Source organism: Mandrillus leucophaeus, unplaced genomic scaffold (assembly GCF_000951045.1).
Source record: "Mandrillus leucophaeus isolate KB7577 unplaced genomic scaffold, Mleu.le_1.0 Scaffold404, whole genome shotgun sequence".
Lineage (NCBI taxonomy): Eukaryota > Metazoa > Chordata > Mammalia > Primates > Cercopithecidae > Mandrillus > Mandrillus leucophaeus.
This window is the reverse complement of record NW_012104299.1, coordinates 1,062,645-1,071,719: the sequence shown is the minus strand read 5'-3', so window position 1 is coordinate 1,071,719 and position 9,075 is coordinate 1,062,645. Positions and strand designations below refer to the sequence as shown.

At 37.7% G+C, this 9,075-nt stretch overlaps 1 protein-coding gene across 2 annotated transcripts in view; it reads right to left on the bottom strand.

Annotated features, from left to right (window-relative positions):
• The window catches only part of CEP112 (centrosomal protein 112kDa), a 587,957-nt gene that overhangs the window by 318,243 nt on the left and 260,639 nt on the right, over nucleotides 1-9,075 (bottom strand). The gene's annotated exons all lie outside the window — the stretch shown is intronic.

Genomic DNA, 9,075 nt, shown 5'->3' with positions numbered 1-9,075 from the left:
CACTGGAAACTTACTTTCTCACAAGAAAAACTGTTGCACATTTGAAGGAAGAGTTCTTCAGAAAAGAACTACCTTGAAACAATACGAAATATTCCTCACGGTACCATCTATATATGGGTTCAATTTCTGCCCCCTGGAACTCTGTGGGAGTGCATTTAGAGTGGGGTCAAGAGCAGGGTTGTATGAACTGTGTGGGACCCTGGGCCACTTCCTTAAATGGATACTTCAGTTTCTACAACTAGAAGATGAAAACAATAAACAGTGGCAGCTATCTCACAAGATTTCTGTGGGTTAGGCGCAGTGGCTCACGCCTGTAATCCCAGCACTTTGGGAGGCAGAGGCGGGCAGATCACCTGACGTCAGGAGTTTGAGACCAGCCTGGCCAACATGGCGAAACCCTGTCTCTACTAAAAATACAAAAATTAGCCAGGAGGGGAAGCACACACCTGTAATCCCAGCTACTTGGGAGGCTGAGGCAGGAGAATCGCTTGAACCTGGGTGGCAGAGGTTGCAGTGAGCCAAGATTGCACCACTGGCACTCCAGCCTGGGTGACAGAGCGGGACTCTGTCTAAAAAATTATATATATATATCAACTGTGAAGATGGGGAGTGGCTGAATATGTGTAAAGCATGCAGAGTAGCCTGGTCCAGGGTAGATCCTAATAACTGTGGGTTTTTAGGATTTTTATCACACAGACCAAGCCCAATGCTCCCTGAAATTCAGACCTTAAATTTACAGAGAGATATGCAATCCTCCCTTTAAATATCCCCTCTGACATAGTTCCAGACCTTTCTATATTCTGAAAACTCTTTTCTGAACATGTTCAAGTTTGTCAGTGGCCTGCTTAAAATGTGGTGACCAAAATCGACCTATTCCTTATGTGACCTGAAACATAAACAATACCTGGGACTGTATCTGCTAGCTCTCTTGTCCCCTGTGTCCCAGGCACCACACTCCCCTTATCTCTGTGGCTCTCTGTCTTCCTTCTACTTTTGCAACTGATTTTCTAAACCAAAGCATGGCATTTTATATTCAACCCCAATAAATGTAATCTTCTTAATTCCAGCCTGTTTAAAGCTGCAGAAAACTCATTTTTTTTTAATCCTGCATATTAACTATTCCTCAGAACTCTAAGCATTGGGAAACTTTAAACTTTTTTTTTTAATCCCTTATCATCCTCGACTGACTGAGAGACACAGAAATCTCACTTCAGGTTGACACTAATCATTCAGAGATGGCCCTTTGAACTATCACTTAACCACATAAAGGTACCAATATTCGAACCATATTTCCCCAAACTGCCTTCATGCAGACACCGTCAGATGGCTCCATGAAAGCCAGATATATTACATCTACTCCTATTTCCTTATCTACCAGCCTGGCTACCCTGTTCAAAGAAGCAAATGAGCTTAGTGTAATCGGCTTCATTCTTAGTGTACTCATGCTGGCTTGTAGAGCTCACTACTGTATGCCTATCGTTTGTCATGATAAACTTCCACAGGAAAAAATCCGAACAATTTGTGGAGTGGTCAGGGGAAATACCATTACAGTTAATACAATATTCTGCTGGAAAAAAAAAAAGCTAACTAAAAATGTTTGTATATTGTCACATCAATAAATATTCTCCTAAAATGTACTAGTTCATACTCCTGCCTTCATCTTTCCTTGGTGAACTACCACCTGGGATCTTCGTTCTCAGCGTTGATTCTAATGTATAGGCCTCTAGATATAGAAAGAATAAAAACAGGTGAAATCTGCACTCACCTGAGGTACGCTTGTGTGTGTTTTTTATATTCCTGTTATATACTACATTTGTATCATCTCTTTTTCATGAAAAAAAAAAAAAAGAAAAATTGATGCAGTGGTATATGCCTTCCATTAATAGTATCAGTTCTTTAAAGAATTCATCAGTATCCCTTCCTGTGTTAGTATTATTTTTGATCAAGAAAATACAAAGACAAAAATTTGATAGATTTTAAAATCTATCATTCTGAGAAAAGCCTTTGAAGTTTAATATGCTTCCAGACAAATTTATATACATTTTTTACATTGAAAGAGTGAAACTGTCACAATGTGGATAATAGGGGGTATACAAAAAAAGAATTCACCATGATTTCATTCTCTAAAAAATAATTAACAACATTGTTTTTATATTTCTGTCTGATTTTTGAGGTTAAGGATAATTGGGTCAGAGGGTGTAAGCACTTTTCATGACTCTTGATACAAACTGCCAGAATCCTTTCCAAAAAGCCTATAATGCCACTAGCATGTATAAAAGTACCAATTTCACTAAACTTTTACCGACTTTAGATGGCACATCATGGTTAATTCTAATTTGCATTTTTATTAACACCAAGGCTAAAGATGTTTCTACACAGCTGTTCACTTGATTCATTTCTTATCTCTTTCTTTCCTTTGCCAGGTCACTTATTGGGACATTAATGATTTTCTTATGATTTATGCTAATTACTATATTTATCTGCTAATTATCTTTATATATTACACATTTATTAATTTTATAAGAAGAGTTACTCTTTGCCTAAGATATCTGCTTCAATTATTTCTTCAATTACTTTTTTAACTCAAAATACTTTTTATTATTTAGTCAAATGCATTTAAATTTTCCTTCGTGTTTTTTCTTATTGTGTCTGACTTTCAAAGTCAGTGGTGTGCCAAAACAACTACAACATAAATGCAAATCAGGTGCTGACATCATTTGGCCACACTTGGTTATAAATTTGTGACCCATGTGATTATCATCAAAACGGGAATATAATTTTAAAACTCCCACAGAGAATTCTGTTACATCTTATACTCACCCTATAGTATAATAACCTCTGATTACCATTTGTGTTACATAAAGAGCTTTAAATTTGGTTTTCCCTTCTCCCCTGTTCCTTCATCAGTTTACATAGAGGAGCTGACATTTTTCTTATTTTTCTTAGTGCTTCTAATATTGTTTTTAATCCCAAAATACCTAAATTATACTTTGTAACTATAGCATAATAAAAAGTAACATTCATTGCCCTTCCTTAATATTTTTATTTACATTTGATTAATAATTACCTCTGTTTCCCTCCCTCTTACCACCCCTTACTCCCCAATTCCAGCTTTCTTCATATAGTTTTCTGAACCTAGTTTCTAAAACCAGTTTCCAAGCCACTTCCTCCCATTACTAAAGTTGTGGAAAACACCCTCCATGGCTCTTTAGATAAAAGTGTATTTCAGGAGAAATACATATTTTTAATTTGGCATGTGTTAGAATGACTTTCAGTCGCCATCACATATTAATCGGAAATTAACTACTTCATTTTCATATAAAACCATTTTTTAAAAAATCTGATAAAATAACTCCATTGCACTGGCTTTTGCAGTTAGAAAGTCTGAAGTTATCCATACTTTGGCACTGTTGAAAATAATGTGTCAGCTCTATCTTCTATCTTTTCTTCTCTTTTAGGCTTTTCACTTATTGGTTATTTTTTTACATTGCATATAAATTGTTTGAATTTATTTTCTATTTCATTAATCCAAATTTATTACCCACTTAAAATGCTATAGAATACAATACAGACCAGGCACAGTGGCTCATGCCTGTAATCCCAGTACTTTGGGAGGCTAAGGTAAGAGGATTGCTCCAGCCCAGGAGTTAAAGGTTGCAGTGAGCCATAATCGCACCACTGCACTCCTGCCTGGGAGACAGAGCAAGACCCCATCTCTAAGAAAAAAAAAAGAATATAATATAAATGCTCCAAAATATTTATTCCATTGTATTGTTTCTTAGCATTCATAATTTTAATGTTTTACTTATCCAAGTAATGCATAACATATGCTCATTATGAAATTTGAAGTAAAAAAGGTTATTTAGAGCATACAATGAAAGTCTCAATTTATCATAACCCTAACCCATAATTCCAGGCCAATTCCATAGTCATGTATAATCTTACAGAATTTTTTCACTGAATTTACATATCTAACTTTGAGACACAATGTTTTAATTTTACATCAATGGGATCATAATATACAAAGTGTTCTAAGAAGTGCTTTATTTCCCTCACCAACATGTCTTAGAAATCTGCATATGTTGGCACCTTCAGATTTATATCAATCTTTTTAATAAGTATATTGTATTCCACAGTAGGTATTTGGCATTATTTATTTATTTATTTTTGAGACAGAGTCTCGCTCTGTCAAATCCAGGCTGGAGTGCAGTAGTGCCATTTCGGCTCACTGCAGACTCCGCCTCCCGGGTTCACGCCATTCTCCTGCCTCAGCCTCCCGAGTGGCTGGGACTACAGGCACCCACCACCAAGCCCGGCTAATTTTTTGCATTTTTAGTAGAGACGGGGTTTTTCTGTGTTAGCCAGGATGGTCTCAATCTCCTGACCTTGTGATCTGCCTGCCTCGGCCTCCCAAAGCGCTGGGATTACAGGTGTGAGCCACCACGCCCAGCCAGCATAATTTATTTAATCATTCATTTTATTTACAACTTTTTTCAATATTACAAATAATCCTCCCAAAACATGGATGAACATGCATCTTTTTGCACATGTATAAATATTTCTATAGGATAGGTTCTAAGAAATAAAATTTGGGGATTAAAATCTATATGAATTTTTTTTGGGAACAGAACATATATATCTTATATATGAATATGTAAATATAAAGTATACATATTCATATGTGCATATGTGTCTGTATATGTGCACACATGATTTTTAAAAATAAAATGGTAAACCTCGTCTTCTAACAAAAAGTAACAGGTCCTTGCCCCATCCCACTCCTGTACTAGTGGCAACTCTTTTAAAACACGTCTGTGCTCCTTTCTCTGGTGATTACTTCCCTGCCTCTACAAAACATGCTACAGAGCTCTCTATTTACCAAAGCTAGACACTCCTTATAGGTTTTCTACTAGGACAAATGGGGATTTAGCTCATTTACACTCCCTCGCTCCTCTCTCCCACTCTTGTCACCATTTTACTAGTTACTCCATTCCTCTCAGTTCCTCCTGTAATGAGGAATATACTAAAACCTCTGTGTTTTGTTTCATTACATGGGCAGCTGCTCAAACCCACACTTCATGATAATACCTCAGTGCTCTCACCCTTCCCCTCCCAGGCCCTCCATCCCTTTCTTCCACTTCCATACCTAGACCATCTTAACCTTTACTGTTAGAAGAGCAAGGCTGGTGATATGGTTTGGATGTGCCCCCATCCAAATCTCACCTTGAATTGTAATAATCCCCACGTGTGAAGGGTGGGACCAGGTGGAGATAATTAAATCATGGGGGCAGTTTCCCCCATACTGTTCTCGTGTTAGTAAGTAAGTCTCACAAGATCTGATGGTTTTATAAATGGGAGCTCCCCTGCACAAGCTCTCTTGCCTGCCACCATATAAAAGGTGACTTTGCTTCTCCTTTGCCTTCTGCCATGATTGTGAGGCCTCCTCAGCCATGTGGAACTGTGAGTCCATTAAACCTCTTACCTTTATAAATTACCCAGTCTCGGGTATGTCTTTATTAGCCGTGTGGGAACAGACTAATACAGTTGGTAACATCTATGCCCTGTTCTGTAACCCTAAGCTAGTTTTTAAAGTTGAAAACAATAAATGTCATCTAATTATTGTGTCTATGTACATATTGTTCAATGATGAATATTTTGTCTGCCAAGACTACATTTCCTTTTTTATTGGTCCTGTGTCATAACACCTGCGCTGCTTGATAAAGAATGTACCTTTAACACCCAGTTCCAGCATCTTCTATGTTTTTACATTTTCTAAGTTTGCAATTGTAGTCAGCATGGTAAACTGTTTTATGCTAACCCCATTTGATGGTCTTCTCTGTGATGCTCCTTCCAGGCGGAGGATTACACCAGGGAGGCCATGTTTGCTTTGGCCAATAAAATGTGAGTAAACTTACTTCTGGGTCAATGTTAGAAGCCAGCAGATGCTGAAAATATTTCCTTTTCCATTTCCCATAGCAATGTTCCAGATAGTTCATTCTAAAAACTGGACTCAAGATGACATGACATGGGTCAGAGCTGCAGTCAGTCCTCAAAGGACACATGACATAAGTATGAAATAAGCCTTTTTTGTTCTAAGCCACTGAGGTTTAGGATCATGTTTACCAAAGGAAAACCAAGCTAAAAATTAATAGTAATTTTAAGTATTTTGGGAATAAGTAGAAATATATTTTTAAAAGAAGAAAATAAAACTTTGTATTACTAAGTAAGAGGCAGACCACTGAGGACAAAATCTCAACTCCTTACACATCCTGGTCCTAACCTCCCTCTTCCCCTTCATCTCCCACAGCAGGAACTTTTCTCCTCATACTCTGGCTAATCTGGTCTTCATCATCAGTTATCTTCCTTGAACACTTCCAGCTTGCTCTCTTCTCAGGATCTTTGAACGTGCTGTTCCCTCAGACTGGAATACTATTTCTCCAGAGCTCATGGCTGGCTCCTTCCTAGTTTTTAGAACTCAGCACAAATATCAGGGTTTCCCTGATCAGTTATTCAAGGCTGGTAATCCCCTTCCCACCCTCCATCTGGCAAAGGCTATAAAGGTACCATTTTTTCTTCTACATAAGTCACTCTTTAGGCCGGGTGTGGTGGCTCACACCTGTAATCCCAGCATTTTGGGAGGCCGAGGTGGGCAGATCACCTGAAATCAGGAGTTCAAGACCAGCCTGGCCAACATGGTGAAACCCCGTCTCTACTAAAAATACAAAAATTAGCTGGGCGTGGTGGCGTGTGCCTGTAATCCCAGCTACTCGGGAGGCTGAGGCAGGAGAATCACTTGAACCCAGGAGGTGGCAGTTGCAGCGAGCCAAGATGGCGCCACTGCACTCCAGCCTGGGTGAGAGACTGAGACTCCATCTCAAAAATAATAATAATAATAATAATCATAATAAAACTCACTCTTCAAAATTATTTCACTTTTTAATTTGTAGACTGATTAGTCACCAAAAAGCAAACTCCATGAGAGAGGAGGCATGCTCTCTGTTGCTGTTCTCCCTCACACCATGGACAGCACCTGGCACATAGTAAGTACTCAGCCCTATTTCTCAAATTAATGGAGGTTTAACTAGTGCTCTGACAGGACAGAAGAATTACTGACATTGTTAGGATACTTGTTCCCACCCAGATCTCATGTTGAAATGTAATCCCCAGTGTTGGAGGTGGTGGATCATGGGGTGGGAGATGTTTGAATCATGGGAGCGGATCCCTCATGAATGGTTTGGGCCATCCCCTTGGTGATAAGTGAGCTCTCACTCTGAGTTCACGAGTGATCTGGTCATTTGAAAGTGTACGGCACCTCCTCGCTTCTCTCTCTCTGTCTCGCTGGTTCGCTCGCTGGCTCCTGCTTTTGCCATGTAAGGTGCTTGCTTCCGCTTCCTTCTGCCTTGATTGGGAGCTTCCTGAGGCCTCTCCAGAAACAGAGGCCACTATGCTTTCTGTACAACATGCACAACTGTGAGCCAATCAAAGCTCTTTTCTTAGAAATTACCCAGTCTCATCAATTACAATCGATGTTTCAATCAAACATTCAGATAAAACAAACTGTCAGAATACACTTCAGTGGAGTGTTAAAATTCTGTTTACAGATTTTATTGACACAAACATTATTTTAAATATGTTGGTAATAACAGCTCTTAGTAATATTTTCATTATGCAGATATTTTGTGATAGCAATTTTTAAAAGAGAAAGTATATATGTATTTTAAAAATTTAATGGCAGCATCAAAATGAAAGACCAACCTGTTGTTCATACCGCTGTCTGATGTCCTCCAGTTGCCATAAAAACTCCTTTGACTGTTTCTCACGAAGAGATTTGGATCTAGTTAGATCTGCCTCCACTTTTTCCATCTATAAAATTTAAAAATCAAATATTAATTTTTTAAACAAAAAACGTGTTCCATGTTTTTGTAATTTGTCCATTTGTTTAAATGACAGATTTTAAACACCTCACCAATAATAATGATGAATTTAAAGGTATTAAAATAATGAGACATTTATCAATTTATCTTAATACATTTTAATTATTTAAGGAGGGAAATTAAAATTGGTATATAATTGGCTAAATTCTAAAATTACAACAATAATGTAGTGAAAATATAATTTAGGATGTTCTAATATTTATTTGACAAAATTTAATTAAGCCCTTGGTATGTGCTGAATGAGATAAAATATTTCCAAATCATATCTCTGATAGGAGACTTATATCTTGAATATATAAATAACTCTTATAGCCCAATAATAAATGGATAATTAAACTCAATTGTAAAATGGGCAAAGAGCCTGAATAGACATTTCTTCAAAAAGATATACAAAAGGCCAAAAAGCATATGAAAAGATGCTCAACATCACTGTCTTTAAGCAACTACAAATTAAAACAAGAATGACATATCACTTCATGCCCCAAAGAATAGCAATAATAAAAAAAAGACAAATAGTAACAAGTATTGGTGAAGATGTAGAGAAGTCAGAACCTTCAACACTGCTGCTGGGAATATAAAATGGTATAGACATGCTGGAAGACAGTCTGTCTGACAATTCCTCGAAACGTTAAATAGAGTTACCATGTGTCCCAGTAGTTTCACTCCAAGGTAAGAAATGAGAACATATATCCACACAAAACTTTGTCTATAAATGTTTATACTAGCCTTATTCATAACATCCAAAAAGAGGAAACCACCCAAATATCCATCAGTTGATAAATGAATAAACAAAATGTGGTATATTCTTAGAGTAGAATATTATTCAAACATAAAAAGGAAAGAAGGATTAATACATGTACTTTGGGAGGCTGAGGCAGGAGGATCGCTTGAGCCCAGGTGTCCGAGACCAGCGTAGGCAACATAGTGAGACTGTGTTTCTACAAAAAAGAAGAAAATCAGCCGAGCATGGTGGCACGCGCCTATAGCCTCAGCTATTCGAGAGGCTAAGGCAGCAGGATTGCTTAAGCCCCAGAGGTTGTAGCTGCAGTGAGCCATGACTGCCCCACTGCATTTCAGCCTGGGAAAAAGAATAAGATCCTGTCTCAAAACAAAAATTAATTAAAAATAGAAAAAAAAAAAA